This window comes from Lactuca serriola, chromosome 6 (genome assembly GCF_051521515.1).
Source record: "Lactuca serriola cultivar US96UC23 chromosome 6, Lser_US96UC23_V15, whole genome shotgun sequence".
NCBI lineage: Eukaryota > Viridiplantae > Streptophyta > Magnoliopsida > Asterales > Asteraceae > Lactuca > Lactuca serriola.
In genome coordinates, this window is record NC_136413.1 from 35430667 (window position 1) to 35452630 (window position 21964).

Sequence of the window (21964 nt, forward strand, 5' to 3'; positions counted from 1 at the left end):
TGAATGGGTCTAAGGCCACAATGCCGACCCATGTATATATGAGTAGGAAGACCCAGGGGTTAGCCCTAGGCACAGTATGCCAGTATGATATTTAGGACCAAGGTCCATTGATAGCGGGCGGGTGCCCAAGGAAGGGTTTGCATGATAGAGTATACTTGTTGTCTGTGTGATACTTGTATGTACCTGGTAGGGAGGTGAGTGTGGGCGAGGTCCCGTATCTCACCAATAGCAGAGTGTGGACGGTGTTCCACATCTCATTAGCAGCAGAGCAGGGGCGAGGCCCAAGTTAGGGAAAGAATGAGTGTGGGCTAGGCCCGTATCTCACTATCATTATGAGTGTGGACGGGGCTCCATGAGTCATCCGTAGCAGGACAAGGGCGAGGCCCAAGATAGGCGAGGCCTCAGGACAGGATTCATTAGTATATGTTAGTTTATGTGTTGTGATATGTTTATGTGTTAGTATATGTTAGCGGGCAAGGCCCATTGACAGGCGAGAACTAAGTGAAACAGATCTGTATCCGAGCGGGGCTCAAGCCAGGCAGGGCCTGGAGCGGCGGGGCCGTTGCAGCGGGCGAGGCTCGAGATAGCGGGCGAGGCCCGAAATAGCGGGTGTGGCCCAGTATATGTTGTATGTATTTATGCAGGGTATGTGGTAGGTTGGGGGAACTCACTAAGCTTCGTGCTTACGGTTTTCAGTTTTGGTTTCAGGTACTTCCGGTAGCGGAGGGAAGAGCTCGGGGTGATCGCATAGCACACACCATTGATTAGTCAGCCTGGGATGTTTTACTCTAATAATGAAATCATATTTTGGAATTAATACTCTGAATTATGTTATGCTTTATGATATGTTTTTATAAACATGGTTTTTGTAATGGTTTAAAGAAAAATTTTTGGTACGGATTTTGGCTCCAAAGAAGAACAAAATGAGGCTTGCATGAACTACCTTCTAACCTTCCATGCTCTCCCTTATATAAAGGCCAAAAGGCAAGAAGAGACCATAAAGCAAAAAAGCATGATACATGTTTCTTGCAAGCATGGTAGAATTGATTAAACAATTCAACAGAAGATCATGCTTTGTCTCCTCTCATTTTTCGAAAAAGGTAAGCCACAAAAAAGACAAAAGTTGTCTCATGGATAGTTTATATACACATACATGTTATCTTTATAAAAATTCAATCTTATTTATAAAGAATTCCCAACATATATATATATATATATATATATATATATATATATATATATATATACACATATATATAACTAGTCATATATAAATATCTTATTTAATATAAAACTACCTATTGTATAAATTGTAACAAAATTATTAAGATATAAATATGAATATACAAATATCTTATTTTATATAAAACTACCGTCTATATAAATTGAACTAGTTTATTAAGATATAATACTTTATGATATATTTCATAAGTTGTTACTTCTCCAATAAATATTATTTCCACAAATAATAAATTCTCAAACAAGTAAAATATTTCCATGAAATAATAATTTTCCAATTAAATACAAGTGTTGATATATTTATTATTAATCAAATTATACTGATAAATAACCAATTGACGGTAACTTGATATATGGTGTGACCCTATAGAATCATATATTATTAGCAATACCATTTTATAATGACTCTTGGGCATACTAGATCTTTGAATCTCCTACTTGCACAAGACTCGTCATAGAGTGATATAGACAGTGGTGAACATCTAGCAACATTTCACTGCCCCCAATAACATATGACGACGAATGTCATTCATCAACATCCAATTCCCAAAAGCTCCAAGTCTCGATTGATGTATTAAGGTAAGTTTATCAATTATCCCTTTGTTACAAACATCTTGTTGAACATGAGCCTTGGATCGCAATCAATCTCATTTGTAATTCAACTTTGGGTAACGAACGTTAGATGTCTAACTCTCAACATGTAAGAGGAATAAATCTCATATTGACTATATAAGCCTCTTGCATAGCTCACACCATTCCCGAAAATGACTTTTATAACTTCTCGGTTAAGGAACAACATTTGGCCATATCAAAGCACAACATTCCCTACACCTAAGTCCCCATATGTGTCTCAGGTGTTAAGGATACAAAGATAATACCTTTTAATCAAGTGTCACGCATGACTGCGATCAATGAATTAATCTTGATGCGAGTCTATTGAGTACTAGTTCTCTGACAAGTACCTATGAAAATTGGTTACAACTTCTTGCCTACTTTCAGCTATCTAATAGTTGTTGTTACAATGTTTCAATATCCAAATACTAAATCCAAACCAAAATCCCATTTATAGAATAATAAAAGTCTTATGGCTTAAGTGTGACCACTCATACTTAGCTTAAAAGGAAAGACTTTATTAATGAGTTCGACTAAATTTAATTTCTGTGAATGTCATGAATACTATATCTCCATAATTGACTTTTAATCTAGGTATAGTTAAATATCTTGGAGAATATGATTGGTGTTCTTTCGTAACATAGGGTCCCTTAGCTTGATTAAGTCAACTCTCGAAGTCACAAAGATTTCTATGTAATCCTTGAATGGCAGAAATCAACATAGTTTTTCAATGAACTCATTCATCCAATCATATTTGACTTTAACTTTAAAAGTTGTGTATTATTACTTTGTATTAGACTGTTTCATTATGTTTTTCTTGGACCTCATTCAACTAAACTTACTCTTCATTCCAAAATGATGTCATAGTCCAATTATAATTCATAATTACCTATATTTATTTAGAAATCAAAATCCTATGTAGCACTTTACATTATGATTTTATTCTAAACAAATTATCTCATATACACTCTCTTAGGTCTTCTTAAGTATTCTTAGAATGTTCTCATAGTCATCTAGTGACTTAACCATGTATTCAATTTTGTATCTCATGATATGACATAAATGATGGATTCATTTGCCAAGCAAGTAGAATATAAATCATTTCATCTAGCTCAACCTATGTGCTAGGCCCTTTGAGACAGAATCAAAAGGTGTCATGTAACAATGCAAAGAGTCACCCAAAGGAATCTGTACATTGACGTCTTTCAAGATAATGTCATTTCATGCAAAAAGAATTTAAAAGCCTTTAACATTCATCTTTATCTATCTCTTATAGATTTTACATTCCAAGAATGTATCTTGTCATTTCTAAGTCTTTCATTTTAGAAATACTTTTCGAGTCAAGGTGAAAACCACCTTGCATAGTCGGAATGTCATTTCAAATGATTAAGTATGTCTCTTTCATACAATATTAGGAATATCACTATCCTCCCACTAGTTCTTATTAAAACACACACACACATACACATTCTTTTTCATTTTCATATAAAAGCATACCTTGTATCTTTATATTAAAATGACTATTCCAACCTTGAGATGTTTGCTTTAGGTCCACAAGTGGATCTTAAGCCTTACACATTTGGTCAGGATTACATGGATTAAGAAAACCTCGAGGCTAATCTATATAGATATCTTCTAATAGATGTCTATTAAGAAAAGTGGTCTTTCTTGAAATCTATTCGTAACAGCCCAAATTTCCAATAAAAGCTTTTCATTTTTAATTAACCAAATCATTTTCATAAGATATAAAATCCCAATCACATTCGGTTTCAAAAATCCATAACATCAATTAAATTATTTATAATATTAGAGTGTTCCAAATAAAATGCCAGAGAGTGCACGCCATGCCGTCACGCCGGCTTCTTTCCCTTAGATTCTGAAGTACCTAAAACAACCAACAAACTGTAAGTTAATGCTTAGTGACTTCGCCAGAGTATACCTAACATAATCCACACAATCATATAATCCATATCAATCACATAAGCCATGCATATAATCATATAAGGATGTCGTGGGCTTCCCCCAGGGTCTTACTCCAAGATGTCGTGGGCTTTCCCCAAGGTCTTACACCTATGTTCCATGGGCTCCCCTATGATCTTTACCTAGAAATCCATGGTCTCCCCCACATGGTATGAAATCCAAGTGTCATGGGCTCCCCTATGGTCTTTCACTGGAAATCCGTGGGCTCCCCCACTTGCCACAAGTGCGGCCCCTCTCTCCCCTAAATCTCAAATCAGCGGGCTTGAACCGCTTCGCCGCAGGCAGAGACTGAACATGAGACTGCCTCAGGTCTCTTTCCTAGAGCTTTATCTCAATCTTTCGCATCCTCTCAGCCTCGTGAAGCTTATCGAGAGTACCATAAATATGGGTAGACACGAACTGGCAGATATATGTCTTGAGCATGCTCAAGTACCAGGTCATCTGTGCCTACTCAGAAACCGCAAACTCAAGGTAGAAAAGATCCCTCTCAGTATACGTCTTGGTGATCTTCATCAATGTTTTAGTCCCTTGTCTCAGATCCAGATACTCCTGAGCTACCCTCTCCTTCTCCACCAAGGGAACATAATTCGTGCGAAACATCTCCGAGAATTACTCCCAAGTAACAACAACTCTTTGCTCGGGAGTGTAAGAGCCAGTCACCAGTTTCCACCAATTATTTGCCCCTGAACGTAGAAGGTCCAGGTCGCACTTGAACTTTTGGTCAGTAGGGAAAGAACATGTGAAGAAACAACCTTCCACATCAGACAACCATCTCATTGCCACAATCGGGTCCCTAAATCCATCGAACTCTGGGGGCTTCATATTGTTGAAGTCCCAATATTGGAAGGATCTCTCCCCACGAATCCATTCCGTAGAAACAGTCGTGGTAGCTGCAGCTATAGCATCCTCAGAAAGTGTAGCATATCAATCATCGAAGACCTCAATCATGGAGGTATTGATAGACCCAAAAAACTCCGGAATCGATCCCCGAACAACAATAACCACCTCAGCGGCAATCTTCTCTGATATCTGATGATCGGTCAATTCTGGCGTATCCTGACAACCCGCTCTTGATCCAGAACTTGATCCCCTCGTGAACACCATACTAAAAATAAACTAGAATATATCATAAATGTCACAGTTCATATCATAAAAACCATTCCAGAAAAATGAAACCCTTGGGGTTTGTGACTTCCTTGCTAGACGTACGGGTCATGTTCTTTCAGTAGTATGGGCCCATACTACCTTCCACACCTACTCGTATTTGTCTCAACGATCATCACAACTGCCCAAAAGAGATACAACAACTAGGATACAAATACATCCTACTCTCACTCCCTAGAGAGTGGCTAATCACGCCTCACATGACTGACTGCTCACACACTTACTCACCCATGAAACGTCCACTAACACTTTAGCCACTCGTGCATGCTAATCATACATAACATTGGATCCTATACATTTGAGTACTTGATTCTACCCTAAGTGAACAACTAGACAAGGAACAAGAAATAAGGCTAAACCAAACATTCTCATGCTATAAAATCTTAGTTATGTACAACTATGATGCATACACTAAGAAACTATAGTAATGATGTCAATTTCATACAAGAAGCACTCCTAGGCTATCATTCGTCATACATCAGGAAATTCTATCATTCAGTTCCTAAAGATCCCTAGCCTACCACTAGCATGTTGTTCTACCATAAACATTATATCAAATAACAGTGTGGGTAACTTGGGGTATACTTTCTTGCTCTGGTTGATCGTACACATTGTGTCCTTTCTTGGTTACTTTTGAAAAAGAAATTTTTTGAAAACCATTTTAAAACTTTTGCAGTCCCTTAGTTTAATTATGTATTCACACGAATGTTTATCCATTTCTCTCAAACCAATGCTCTGTTACAACCACGTTACATTCCAAAAATCATAGAATTTTAAAATTTTCAAAAACAACTCATTAACCATAAAGTGTTTATAAAACCATTGTTTTAAAAGTATAATCATAACTAGAGTATGCCAAGATCAAATATCATAAAAACAGGAAGATGTGCATGATCACGCCTTTGCTTTCCCGTGATCCTCTGAAGTACCTGAAACAATAAACTGAAATTGTAAGACAAAGCTTAGTGCATTTCCCCAAAGTACCATCACACAAAATAACAAATAATAGCATGCAAATATGAGCCTTCAGCCTGACTGGACCGCCTCATAGGGCATACAACCTATTTGGACTGCTCTTTGGGCCTTCGAACTGACTAGACCGTCTCGCAGGGCCTATAGCCTCTCCGGACCGCCCCCAGTATCTTGGCCTTCAGCACAAAGCCATACCGCCTGAACCCATCCAGAATATGTCGATATATTCACCAGATAAACATAACACATATCCAATAAATACATGTAATCATACAGATTTCCTAATCTATCATATAACTAGCATAACATCATCCTATATACTAGGATACATAGCCTAGTGGGCCACTATTGGTGCCTTTGACCCACATTACAGTGAGGAAAACTCACCTCTCAGTCCGAACAAAAGCTGAATAAATCTCTGCTCCGAATATCAGCTCCACCTGTCACCCATTAATTAGATCATGGCCAAACTTAACATATAATCAAAATAGCCAAAATACCCTTAGGTCAAAATTAGACAAACCCTGGTCAAGGTCAAAAGTCAACAATTCAACCGAGTCAACTCAACTGAATACGCGGAGCGTACTTACGCTTGACCATGCAATCAAGGCATTGACTGCATACGTGCAGCGTACCATTTGGTACGCCAGTGTACGCACCTACCCACCTCTCCTTCTTATTAAGAGCTTAATCTATGTTGAGAGAAAAACTTGAGAACCACACTTGAACAAACGTTAGAACAAGTTATATTGCGGAATAAATTTAACTCTAAGGATCATAAATCTCAACCAAAATAATAAGTTACAGTTAGAGAGTTAGATAATTAAATGCGGAAATATAAGGAAATATAAATGACAACCAGTATTATATCAAGTAAACACTTAAGCTGATTCGTAAAGAGGATTGCAATTAAACCAAGTTAATAAGTGTGATCAGCTTAACGTGATTAAGTCAAGAGTGACTTGCTCCGAGGAGAGATTATGATCTTTAGATAAGATATTTAAGTTCAGCAAGATTTTAATAGTAAGAGAGTAATAAGAGATAAGATAAGATGAGAGACGGATGTGTATTGCAAACTGAAGCGGGAGGCTCTATTTATAGAGCTCCATAGACATTACAATGAAATAAAAAAAGACTAATAAGTGCCCATGTAAGGCACACTGGACAATACAAAGTAAATATATAAGTTAAAAATGCTAAGTCTTTGTTCTGAAAGAAGGTTGCGGATGACATCTTTACTTCTAGTTGCGGTAGAGGCAGCAACATTGCGGTAGAGTGGAGACTTCGGATGGAGGTTCAAGAGTGTCACTTCTTGCTTCAAAAATTTCAAACTAAGTCACCTCTTTAACCTTTTCATTTGTTAAGCTTCAAAAAATTTATCAGCAGCCACCAGAATTTTCTAACTTCTCCCAGCCATTTGATTCTTCGAGTGATTTCAAACTTGATTTCGTTTTTTGTGTGCTTTGATCTTTGAACTGAAGTTAGAGTGACTTCAAGTTGCCTTTGGGTCAAGCGGTGCATAGCAGTGATGGGAACAAAGTACTTGACATCACTATTAACTCCTTTAAACACAACTCCTAGTTCTGGGAAGTTGGTTGCACCCAAAGAACGTTCTTGATATCCTTCAGTGTAGACTGGTACAGGTTCAAGTGGAGGAAGGGTGAACTTTTGAACCAGGGACAGGTGAATATCAGCATCTAATTTAGCAAAATCTCATACTACACACCGTAGGTACTTGCAAGCTTTTTCGTACACCATCTTCATTTTGGGATGTTTTTCATATTTGTGTTAAAACACCCTTGTGATTAAAAACACTTCTTTCGGATTCATACACGGAATGTCAGCTTGATTTTGGATGTAATCACAGCCTCTTCTTGTCAATGTGTATTGACTAAACTCGGACTTCATGAATTTGTGGACCTTGTAGTTCTTGACTCCGGAAGGCTTATCATTTGACCATATGTCATCAAATTTGGATCCATGATTTCCATGGAACTTGTTGAGACGTTCAAACTCCAGAGGCAGCCTTTGATCATCAAGGAGGCTTAGGTCAAATGGTTCAAACACTATGAAAAACATGGCATTCGGAGAATTGGGAATGTCCCAGTAACCATCTTCCGGGGGCTCAGCGTATGTCAGCACTGGCCTGTAGTCATCATCCAGCCGCCTGCGGGTTGGATTAACCCATGAGTTAATGAGAGTTTCATCCATGGTAGTTTTGAACCCATGGTCTCTCTATATTTGTTCTGCGAACTTGGCCGCCTTCCATTCCTTCTTCCTTTGCTTCGTTACAGGGGAGTCATCTGAGTGCTCTGATGACATAGTTGGTGCCAAGTTTCTAAATTGAGGAGGGGTTTCTTAGCGAGGAGGAGATTCATGTTGCTCAATTTGAATATGCGGTGGAGATTTTGGAGGAGAGGGCACTGGAGTGGGAGGTTTAGCTAGACCAGGAGTTAAAATTGGAGATTGGTGAGCTTTAGGAGTTGCAATTGGTTGTTTTGGAGCGATGTGAGATGGACCAAATTCTAGTGTGAGCCGAGATTGATGGAGATGTGGATCAGAGTGCTCACTTCCCCCTTTTGTGGAACTAATTTGTTGGTCCTCAAACCACTGAAGGAGTCCATCAATCTTTGAGAATACCTCGTTGAATTAGGACTGCAGAATATCAGATAGTTGTTGATTATCGGGAATCTTTGTGTTGAACAGCAACTGATGAATGTCTTTGGTGAGCTTGAGGATCTCCTGACCATGAGAGCTTGCGGTCAAGGAGTGTCGGGGATTATTGACTATTGACTGGAGCACTGAAATGGTTGACTCGTAAGCATTGTCAGTTTCCTCAACAAGCTTTTTGGATTGGATTGCACGGTCTGTAATCGTTGATTGAAGTTCTATTTTGATCGTGGTGACCTATTGAATGAGTCTTTCAACAACGGCTAAGAATTCTTTGTGGTCTGCGGTGCGATTGTTATCAAGACCGCAGATTCCCATTTCAACTTTCAGTGTTATCCTTTCAGCAGTCAGACGTTCTCTAGTCTCCATATGCTGAAGTCTTTCAGCAATAGACTGAGGACCAGCAGTTTCGGTTTGTGGAGGGGTTGACTGTAATGCCCGTAGATCCGGGCTAGTCAATTTAGAGATAATAGGGGTCGAAAACGAATTTTTGACAAAATATTATTTAGAATAAATAATCTTAACCTAGTTGTAGAATATGTCTCAAGGGTTCTGTACATATAAAGAACGCCGAAATCCGAGTTATAACGAAGAAGTTATGGCCCGTTGAAGTTTTTCGGCAAAACCGACACGGCACCGGGAGACGTAAATAGTGAATTTACGATAGAAGAATTTTTGGCCTTAGTAATATAAACCAAATTTGTAGTATACGTTAAATGGAGAACATCCATAAAAAGAACACCCAAATCTGACTTCGTATGACGAAGTTATGATTTTTCTAAGATTTGGCATAACAGTGCACGTCCCGAAACTCGAATTTTAGTTCGAGTAGTTTTTGGCTTATGAAAAATTAATGAGAGTTGAAGATCTCATTAATAGGAACTCAAAAGTAAAAAGATAGACGAAAACGGAGTCCGTATGAAGGAGTTACGAGTTCTTTGCGGTCATTTAACAGTCTAATCTCCTCCTACTGTTAAATTTAAGATCGGTCGAGAACTAGCCGACGGAGTCTAAATGAAAGTTGTAGTTCTTGTTTTTACCTACGCGTGGAAATAAAGAACGTCGAAAACGGAGTTCGTATACGAAAGTTATGAATTTTTGAAAATCTGATGATTTCCACCCTGTGTGCGTCGCCACCTGTCAAAACCAGGCGAAGCCTTGGATCCTACGCAACACCACGACGTGATGACGCTCCAGGAGCACTATAAATAGAGCTACCGAGGCAACCCTCAACCTCACACCTTCACCCCTTCTTTCTCTCTCTAGAAACTCTCTCTAAACCTCCCAAAACCCCCCAAAAAGCCTAGGGAACCCCCTAGCACGAGGCGGAAGCCCCAGAGCGCTTGACGGCTCCGAAAGGAAGACCCTTCGGCTCAGAAACTCTGCTCCGGCAGAGCCTGGTTTCCAAGGAAACCCACTGTAAGTGAGTTATACCTACCCTATCTTTAGTATAGCTTATGTTTTAATATACTAACGTTATTAGGAACTTATAATGAGTATTTGGGCTACTATTATGAGTTATCTAAGAGTGTTTCTTAACGCTTATATAATAGTAATAATATCTAGAATATTGATTAGTCATGGTTAACATTAGAGTAAACTCTAGTGGTAATGATACTAGGTTTTGTCCGAGGGAAATTGTTTTAACAGTAACGAAGTGCTGTCCGAGTACCGAGTCATCACCTTATCAGGTGAGTGCATGGTTCCTTTCATCTTACACATAGATATGAAGTATTTATATATATTACATGTTGTGAGTGCATGGTCCCTTTCATCTTACACATAGATATGAAGTATTTATATATATTACGTGTTGTGAGTGCATGGTCCCTTTCATCTTACACATAGATATGAAGTATTTTATATAAATTACGTGCTATGTGTGCATATTATCTGAATACTTGTTGTCTATGCTGGATGAACGATTTTATACATGTTTTAAATGATTTAAACTGTATATGTCTTTTATATTTACGATAATGTTGGGGTAAAACATGGGTAGATGTAATAGATGGAATATGAGTGGATGATGAGTTGCGAGGTGTTATAGACCACGAGGTGAGGGTGAGAGGTGGACGATGTGAGAAGCCTTTTCCCAACGATGGCCCTGTCATTCAGAAGAGTATGGATGACAACCACGGACTATTCTAGACAGTCCAGTGGAACACTAGCAGGCTCGCAACCTGTAGGTGTTGTGAACGATGTGTTCACCCGGTGTACTCTAAACCTAGGTGATCATGCAGACTTGATGCCTAAACCCTGGTGATCATGCACACTTGATGCCTAAACCCTGGTTATCATGCAGACTTGACACCTAAACCCTGGTGATCATGCAGGCTTGATGCCTAAACCCTGGCGATCATGCAGACTTGATACCTAAACCTTGGTGATCATGCATACTTGATGCCTAAACCCTGACGACTATGCAGACGTAGTGCCCGTTGTGTAAACCGTGGCAACGATGCACTTTGTGTCGATTCCTTAGGATGATCCTTTGGAATAAATGAACGAGGAATAGCTGATTCTTAGGGTAGATCCTTAAGACTAAAAAAGATAATGTGGATGGGTAATTGGGTTGATTGTTTGATTGTTTAAACATAATAATTATATTATTGTGGGTTGAAAACCCTATGTACTCACCAGGTTTCCCAACCTGACCCACTCAGTTTATTTATATCACAGGTGTTGATATGAAGTCACATTACACTGAGAGATTAAGGAGATGTAGATCACTAGTGTAAATAAATGTAAGTTCTGTTTATGCTTATGTTTCTTTATTGACGATGACATCCCAAACGTTTTAAAATGAATAAAATACGTTTCTTCGAAAATGTATTGATAACGTATTTATCGTGTTTTTCTGGGAACAAATTCCGCAACATTTTTATTAAAAGAAGTACTCCGATTTTTGTAAAGCATAAACAAAATCGGTCTTTTCTGACCGTGAAAAATGGGGATGTCACAGTTGGTATCAGAGCATTAGTTTAGGCGAACTACGAATTTGTAGGAAATTTCTAGACTTAAAGTTAGAACGATAAGAAATGATTGTGAGGAGTGTGTCTAATAAATTTAGGTAACTCACCTGAATAGACACAAGCACTAGCTTATTCAGGGAAAATGCCTAAAATGTTTTAGGTGATAAATGTTTTATATTATAGCTATAAAGATGCCTTATATATTATTTGTTTGGATCTATGGTCTATTGCCGACCGGATCTGGAAATTTTATGTGTTCAGATTTCTAAACGTTTGATTACGGTATTAGAACTGGCATGTGACGTTTCGGTGTAACAAGGAGATTTATACGTCTATCGTAAATAAAATCTTTCCTATCTTAAAATTCTCACCTCGATACACCGAACTTCTGCTTGGGTGTATAAAACGTCATGGTGAAGACAGACTAGGAAATATCCGAGGAAGATGACAACCTGGGCCTAAGAATGTGATGGGTCATGCATCGGTCGTTGCGCCTGCACCCGAACCTATCATAATGGCAGAAGTTCAGGAAGTGATGCGAACCATGATAGACTGAGAAAATAGAGGAAATGAGATGGCTTATGATAGTGAATGATACCTATCGGAAGATATCATAAGAGAGGTACCTTGCCTTTAGAATACGTCTGATAAAATAGTAGTACGTCTCGAGAAGTATGGTACATATGAATGTACACATTTGATTGGTGGGATGATAGAACGATTGGTGTAATTCCTAAAGTTTTCCTATCATCTGGAATGTCCATCACCAACCGAGTTGAAGCAGAATTGATGATTGAAGATATGCATGGAAGAAGTCCTAGTAGAGTCTAAGGAAATTGTAAGATTATTTGGACACACTCGTATGTGTTAAATTGTTTTGTGATTTTAGGACTTGGGGACTGCGAGACAATACTTGGGACAAGTATGAGTAGGTGTGAAAGGTAGTAGATGCATATACTACCGGAAGCACAGGACTCACGCTTGGATAAGGGAAAGTCACAAGGTTACCAAGAAGCTAGTAATTGATTTCGTTTTATTCAAGTATGTCGTTACCATCGTTTCAGTAATGACTAAGAAGATAGTTGATATTCCGACTCTAGTGGTCATATCGAATTGAGTCCGACTTCGTTGAGTATGCTAAGTGGTTTAGAAAATCGAGTTCGATGTAGCATCCGACTTAAGCCATAGGATTGGAGTAAAACATAATCGAAGTAATCGGTAGAGGTATCACGATGGTTGCTTGTAGCTAAAAATGCTACCTTTTAAGATGTGATTAGAACATGAAGGAAGGTATAGTCTGTTCTGGAATTTGACTCTAAAAGACCTGTGTCCAAGCAATGCATCATAGGATGAGAGGTCATTAGAACAAGACCCATCGGTCTATTATGATAATCAAAGGAAGAAACTTATCTCAAGTTTGTTAAAGAAGGAGTCTCCAATAAAGATCGAGATCATGACTGAAAGTCTAACATGAGATAGAGAGCGGGTCCAAGATCAGGCACCGCCTGTAGTCAGGAAGTCTTAGAGTTAGATACTCGTTCGAAGAAGCATCAAAATTACGGTTATTACATAGGATGAAGAGATAACGTATGGAGTCACCATGTGAGTCCTGTTTCGTTGATGATTTCGGGACATAATCATCCTAAGGGGGGGATAATTGTAACGCCCGCAGATCCGGGCTAATCAATTTAGAGATAATAGGGGTCGAAAATGACTTTTCGACAAAATATTACTTAGAATAAATAATCTTAACCAAGTTGTAGAATATGTCTCAAGGGTTCTGTGCATATAAAGAACGCCGAAATCCGAGTTATAACGAAGAAGTTATGGCCCGTCGAAGTTTTTCGGAAAAACCGGCACGACACCGGGAGACGTAAATAGTGAATTTACGATAGAAGAATTTTTGGCCTTAGTAATATAAACCAAATTTGTAGTATACGTTAAATGGAGAACATCCATAAAAAGAACACCCAAATCTGACTTCGTATGACGAAGTTATGATTTTTCTAAGATTTGGCATAGCAGTGCACGTCCCGAAACTCGAATTTTAGTTCGAGTAGTTTTTGGCTTATGCAAAATTAATGAGAGTTGAAGACGAAAACGGTAAAAAGATAGACGAAAACGGAGTCCGTATGAAGGAGTTACGAATTCTCCACGGTCATTTAACAATCTAATCTCCTCCTACTGTTAAATTTAAGATCGGTCGAGAACTAGCCGACGGAGTCTAAATCAAAGTTGTAGATCTTGTTTTTACCTACGCGTGGAAAACAAGAACATCGAAAACGGAGTTGGTATACGAAATTTATGAATTTTTGAAAATCGGTTGATTTCCACCCTGAGTGCGTCGCCACGTGTCAGCACCAGGCGAAGCCGTGGAGCCTACGCAACAACACGTCGTGGTGACGCTCCAGGAGCACTATAAATAGAGCTGTCGAGGCAATCCTCAACCTCACACCTTCACCCCTTCTTTCTCTCTCTAGAAACTCTCTCTAAACCTCCCAAAACCCCCCAAAAAGCCTAGGGAACCCCCTAGCACGAGGCGGAAGCGCCAGAGCGCCTGACGGCTCCGAAAGGAAGACCCTTCGGCTCAGAAACTCTGCTCCGGCAGAGCCCGGTTTCCAAGGAAACCCACTGTAAGTGAGCTATACCTACCCTATCTTTAGTATAGCTTATGTTTTAATATACTAACATTATTAAAAACTTATAATGAGTATTTGGACTATTATTATGAGTTATATAAGAGTGTTTCTTAACGCTTATATAATAGCAATGATATCTAGAATATTGATTAGTCATGGTTAACGTTAGACTAAACTCTAGTGGTAATGATACTAGGTTTTGTCCGAGGGAAATTGTTTTAACAGTAACGAAGTGCTGTCCGAGTACCGAGTCATCGCCTTATCAGGTGAGTGCATGGTCCCTTTCATCTTACACATAGATATGAAGTATTAATATATATTACGTGTTATGGTCCCTTTAATCTTACACATAGATATGAAGTATTTATATATATTACGTGTTGTGAGTGCATGGTCCCTTTCATCTTACACATAGATATGAAGTATTTTATATAAATTACGTGCTATGTGTGCATATTATCTGAATACTTGTTGTCTATGTTAGATGAACGATTTTATACATGTTTTAAATGATTTAAACTGTATATGTATTTTATATCTACGATAATGTTGGGGTAAAACATAGGTAGATGTAATAGATGGAATATGAGTGGATGATGAGTTGCGAGGTGTTATAGACCACGAGGTGAGGGTGAGAGGTGGACGATGTGAGAAGCCTTTTCCCAACGATGGCCCTGTCATTCAGAAGAGTATGGATGACAACCGCGGACTATTCTAGACAGTCCAATGGAACACTAGCAGGCTCGCAACCTGTAGGTGTTGTGAACGATGTGTTCACCCGGTGTACTCTAAACCTAGGTGATCATGCAGACTTGATGCCTAAACCCTGGTGATCATGCAGACTTGATACCTAAACCTTGGTGATCATGCAGACTTGATGCCTATACCCTGGCGACTATGCAGACTTAGTGCCAGTTCTGTAAACCGTGGCAACGATGGACTTTGTGCCGATTCCTTAGGATGATCCTTAGGAATGAATGAACGAGGAATAGCTGATTCTTAGGGTAGATCCTTATGACTAAAGAAGATAATGGGGATGGGTAACTGGGTTGATTTTTTTATTGTTTAAACATAATAATTATATTATTGTGGGTTGAAAACCCTATGTACTCACCAGTTTTTCCAACCTGACCCACTCAGTTTATTTATATCATAGGTGTTGATATGAAGTCACATTACACTGAGAGATTAAGGAGATGTAGATCACTAGTGTAAATAAATGTAAGTTCTGGTTATGCTTATGTTTCTTTATTGACGATGACATCCCAAACGTTTTAAAATGAATAAAATACGTTTCTTCGAAAATGTTTTGATAATGTATTTATCGTGTTTTTCTGGGAACTTGTTGTCTATGCTGGATGAACGATTTTATACATGTTTTAAATGATTTAAGCTGTATATGATTTTATATCTACGATAATGTTGGGGTAAAACATGGGTAGATGTAATAGATGGAATATGAGTGGATGATGAGTTGAGAGTTGTTATAGACCACGAGGTGAGGGTTAGAGGTGGACGATGTGAGAAACCTTTTCCCAACGATGGCCCCGTGATTCTGCAGAGTATGGATGACAACCACGGACTATTCTTGATAGTCCAGTGGAACACTAGCATGCTCGCAACTTGTAGGTGTTGTGAACGATGTGTTCACCCGGTGTACTCTAAACCTAGGTGATCATGCAGACTTGATGCCTAAACCCTGGTGATCATGCACACTTGATGCCTAAACCCTGGTGATCATGCACACTTGACACCTAAACCCTGGTGATCATGCAGACTTGATGCCTAAACCCTGGTGATCATGCAAACTTAATACCTAAACCTTGGTGATCATGCAGACTTGATGCCTAAACCCTGGCGACTATGCAGACTTAGTGCCCGTTGTGTAAACCGTGGCAACGATGGACTTTGTGTTGATTCCTTAGGATGATCCTTAGGAATGAATGAAGGAGGAATATTTGATTCTTAGGGTAGATCCTTAAGACTAAAGAAGATAATGGGGATGGGTAATTGGGTTGATTGTTTGATTGTTTAAACATAATAATTATATTATGGTGGGTTGAAAACCCTATGTACTCACCAGGTTTCCCAACCTGACCCACTCAGTTTATTTATATCACAGGTGTTGATATGAGGTCACATTACACTAACGGATTAAAGAGATGTAGATCACTAGTGTAAATAAATGTAAGTTCCGTTTACGCTTATGTTTCTGTATTGACGATGACATCCCAAACGTTTTAAAATGAATAAAATACGTTTCTTCGAAAATGTTTTGATAACGTATTTATCGTGTTTTTCTGGGAACAATTCCGCAACATTTTTATTAAAAGAAGTACTCTGATTTTTAAAAATGATAAACAAAATCGGTCTTTTCTGGCCGTGAAAAATGGGGATGTCACATTGACACTGCGGCTAAGATTTTATCAATCTTTTCTTGGAGACTTAGAAATTCTTTTCACATCATAACCATTTTATTCTTTTTCTTCTTCTCTTTAGGTTTGGAAGTTGATTACTGAGAACCGCTTGAATCTTCATCATCCAAAACCATCATTAAGTCATCTGACTGAGGTGGTTGATTAACTTCAGTCATATCAATAACATCTAGACCAAAGGTTAGTCCATAGCTGAATTCTATTGCGGTACCGTCTTCGTTAGAAGCATGAGTTTCGACAGGTGGAGTGGGCTTGGAGGGACCTACACTACTTCGAAGAGCTTTGGATTTTTGAATGGTTTCAGCCATTGAGGCCATCTAATCTTGAACTTTAATGATTGTGGCCACTGTGTTTGCATTGTTGAACGCATCAGCCCAGTACTTGGCCACGATTTGAATTTCTTGCTCCTTCAAATGCTGCTGTTTGGTTTGTGGATCTTTTCGGGCCTGGAATGCCCTTCTGAAAGCTTCATACTTCTTGATTTCCGATTCGGTATGAGGTTTATACTGAACTCAAGAGGCATCAGAATCATAGCCGTCAAATCCTTTTTGTCGCACCGGGGTGTCCTTCGGGTTCATGGATCCTTGCATGTTTGTGCTCACCATGCCTAAACCACCTTATTGTAAGGTAAGAAGAATAGGATTTCCAGAGCTTCCTCGGTCTCCTTGACCCGTAGTCAAGTTTGGCCTCGACTCAGTTCTGGCAAGGGCGGAAGAATTGCCTTGCGGTTGGGAATGTGTATCAAGTGTGTGGATGACGGAATCAAGTATGCAACGTAACTCCTGTTTCTTAAAAAAGTGGAGATGGGAAGCCCTGGATACCTTAGGGAGTTTAGAACTAACTAGATCCTCTTAGGATTCAAGTGGTTCGAGTCTCCGTGATCAGATGAAACAGACACACTTACTGTGTCTGAGTGGCTAGGTAGGGTTGAAGCAAATGGGGATGCGGGGACCCCAAGGACTACCAGAGTCTTTTGAGAGACTTCGGTATCAGTCCGGTCACGCATATGGCTAGGACTTGGGTTTGTTTTCCATTTCTTGTGAACAAGAAGTGGATATGAGTCACTTTCTGATTCTTCTGCAATGTGTATAGGAGAGTGTTGCGGATGAGACGGGGATTCATCTGAGGACACAACCGCTTTTCGTTTTTTTTGAAAAGTTAACTTTCTTTGAGTTGCGGTGGGGGGCTTTCTTTAAGGATACTAACATCTTCTTCCTTTGGGCTAAAGGTTAACTTGAGTGTGTAGTGGTAGTTGGGGATGCGGTATTCTTTGGATGATGTGGTTCGGACGAGGCTAAAATAGACTGACTGGGTAGAGGCGTGGTAGAAAGTTATGGGTCAATACCTTCCATGGCCTCTATATGGGCTGTGAATTATTTGGTTTCCAATCCAACAGACATTAACAAGTACATGGTTAAACGTCTCCCAGGTCCAAAAATAGATTGATCTTTAGAGGGAGGTTACCTTTTAAGATCACGAGTGATAAAGAAGTTGATGTCGTTGCCCATGCTGATTCCTGCGTCATGGTGAAGGTCTGAAATGCACAAGGACCAGAAGCATGCAAATGTGAGTTCTGTTGCGCTTGCCCTCGGATGATCCTTTGGAATATACTGAAGGAAATCGACCCACAAGATTTGACCGTAGTTGACGTCTTTCCCAGTGAAGAAGCTCCATGCAAGTTCAAGAAACTTCAGGCCCATGTTGTCAGTTCCTCCGGTTCTGCCAGAGAGACTCTAGATGATGAAGTGACATAGAAACTGCCAGAAATTTGTCTTTAGTCATGATGACAAAAGAAGCATCAACTAGGTTAAGATTAATTTCCTGTAGGTTGTTGATTGGGCAAAACGTTGAGAATGCGCAGTTGAAAAGGGTTGAAAGTGGCACAACATCAGTAAATGAGTCAAATGCTCCAAACATAGGGTATGAAGGTAAAACTTGATCATTAGACAAATCGATTCGTTGTAGGAGGGATGATCTTTGCAAATTGCCCTAAAATCGCTCGAAGCAATTGCTTGCGATTGATTTCTGGTTGTGGATTTAGAACCAGTGGGTTGCGTTGATCTTGATGCTTTGGATTGCTTCTTTGATACTCCAAATTTCACCATTTTGAAGATAGTTCAAGAACTTGCAAAGAAAAACTTTTGATTGCAAGAAGAAGAAGATCAAGATCCTATAGAATTCAGAAAGTGTAAAGCTTCCTTATGAGGGAAAATGAGGTTTTTATAGTTCCGGATTTCAAATGGGTATTGAATTTACCCTATCTATGGTCGTTAATGAGAAAAACCCTTGGGTTTTAATCATCATTAACCGTAAATAAAATAAATCAAAAGAAGTTATTGTATTTTTTATTTTTTCAAAAATGGGGCATTTAATGATTTGTCGGGCCCATTGACACACGTTTGGAGATCGTGTGGTGAGGGTCAAGAATCCGTTGAATAAAGGTGGAATACGGATTTGACAACTTGGGGTAAAGGATCTCTAAAATGATTTTGTAAAGGAGATTAGACAGTTTAATGAAAAAGATTTCTTAAAAGATTTCTTTTATGGAAAACTAGTTTATTTGTCATTGTTCTTAAAATAGGTCTGACACCAAAAGATTGTTTGAAAAAGGACTGAAACGTTGTGTGCTACAAAAGAATGTTTGAATTTAATACGAAAGAATTTTTATTTAATGAAAAACATTAAATAGCACACAATGTTTTTTTTGTTTTTGAGAATTTCTGAAGACGTGGTTGAAAATTATTAAGTGCGACTACGGATTGATTCATCAATGTGGATTGATTCTTTACAGCGGTGGATAAGCATGTGTGACAACCCGAAATTTCCATTTTGTACGAACATTAACTATTCAATAGAAGCTAGTCCAGTTTCAATGAACTTCAGACTTTTCCGAATAAGTTGTGTACATTAGGGTTTATATTTAAGGAGATATCAGGAGAGTGGATGCTCATGGGTTTGTGAAACTTGAGCATTTCAACACTTCATCATGTTAGAGTCCAATTCCAGAATAAAATATTTTCTGCCAAAATATTTCAGGACTATAAATAGATTTCTGAACTAAATTATTCATTATTCACATTTCCAACTAGAGAAAAGCCAATCTCTCTCTCACGGATCTTCGGGTTTTCATCCCAAGTCGTGAGTCCACTTCCCTAGTTGTGTTTTATTACTTGTTTTATGCTTAATAACATACTTTACATGTCAAATATGTAAGATCTGGGAGTTTACCGCCCAAGAACGTTCTTGGGGAGTAAACTCCAAAACGAAGCCTAAGAGCTATCTAGTCCCATTTTCCTTGTTAGGTAGCTAGTTAAGGACATTATGTATGATCTTTTAAGGCTAGAACACAATCAATAACACCTAGTTTTACGAGTTTACGGCCCAAGAGTTTCTTGGACCGTAAACACCTTTTTCAAGAGCTTAAAGTGCCCTAAACACTCCTAAGACTTTAAGACAATAACCCTCTATTACTTGTAGCTTGAATGGGGAGTAAATCACATCAAAATCATCCCTAAAAGGGGGTTTACGGCCAAGAAATTCTCTTGGGCCGTAAACTCCAAGTAAAGGCACCAAAGTGTGCCTAAAGTCCCCTTTAGCCTTAAACAAAAGTCTAGAATTTATCCCTTGTGTGCAAGAGGCTTAAAAGAATTAAAACACCCACCCCATAGGAGTTTACGACCGTAAAATCTAGGGGATATGGTCTTTAGGCCGTAAACTCCTCAAAGGAGCATTCTAAGGCCCTAAACTACCTAAAGGATTAAACCACCAATGCTAGGCTTATTCTAGAATTCATTTAACACTTTAAAACACCCAAAACCACCAAGTCAAGAGTTCACGGCCGTAAACTCAAGGGTTTATGACCGTAAACTCCAAAGGTGGGGTTTGTTGGGTGGTAAACTCATATACAAGGTCATTTGGTACATTAAACCCCGTTAGCCTTGTCCTGTAGCAACTTAGATGCAACCATTAGGACCTATAACACTTATACCAAGTGTTTTCACGTTCCTAAGTGTCCCAACTTATTTCATTAAGTTATTATTTGGCTAATTAGTTATATATATGCTCATTATATGATAACTAGGCTCGTGCGTGTGAACAAGTCTCTGTTTGCCACCTAGCACGGTATCCGACACTACAATCCAAACCACTCACCACATGTGAGTTCATACCCCTTTAATTAACCTTTGAAATACTTTTAAATGTTTTAAATACTTTATGGGTGGGATACAAGTTTAATGCTTATAGTTATTGAAATTAATCACATGTGATTGCATTAATCACATGTGATTAATAACTAGAAAACCAATGATTTTATCACTGTTCAAACTGTTTATCAAACTGCTTTACTTCAAAATGTTTTACGAACTCTTTTAATTAACAAATACTTTTATTTAAACTTTGTTATACTTCTTATAAATTGCATGCCCATATATGCATAGATATATAAGCAATGTTTAAAGGGCTTAGGAAGGCCATCCACCCTATTTCCTTTTTCTCGATTTGGATGTGGTCTGGTGGGATTTCGGGTGACCATCCGAAGGTCGTTTCAATATTAGTTATATATCAATTATACATATATAGACATAAAAGTACTTCCATATTCAAGCGTACTATACACACTACTAGTAAGTTACCATCGGGGTAACACTGGATCATACTACTACAATTGTTAGATCAATGAGTCAGTTCATTCATGAGTCTATACATTACATTACTATGAGAACATATACAACTATACTAGAAAGAGAACATATACAACTATACTAGGATGAGAACATATACAACTATACTAGAAAGAGAACATATACAACTATACTAGGAGGAGAACATATACAACTATATACAAGAATACGATAACAATTGTGATCCACTGGATCGGAGCATGCCTTAAATGTCATGGCCCGAGTTGTAGCCAGAATTCTCTTGGAGGGAGAGCGTGAGTTTGCGTATAGATCTATACTGGATTGACTATCCTACACCTTGCTGCTAGCTACAGCCGGACCTGCAGGTCTGCGAGTGCCAAACGTCATTCCGTTATTACGACCATTCATATGTCGTTGTTACCAGTCAATAGTATGGTGCAATTATCACATTATACCTTAATATAAATCCGGTTTAAGGTAGTTAGTACAACAGTAGTTCCTATAATACAAAACTACAGTACTACAATGATTTACCCATTACATATTTTTAGTGATAACCTCACTTAAACATTAATGTACAAACTATATTTGTTAAATGATAGTTACACTTGGGAAATTACACACTTTTACAACAA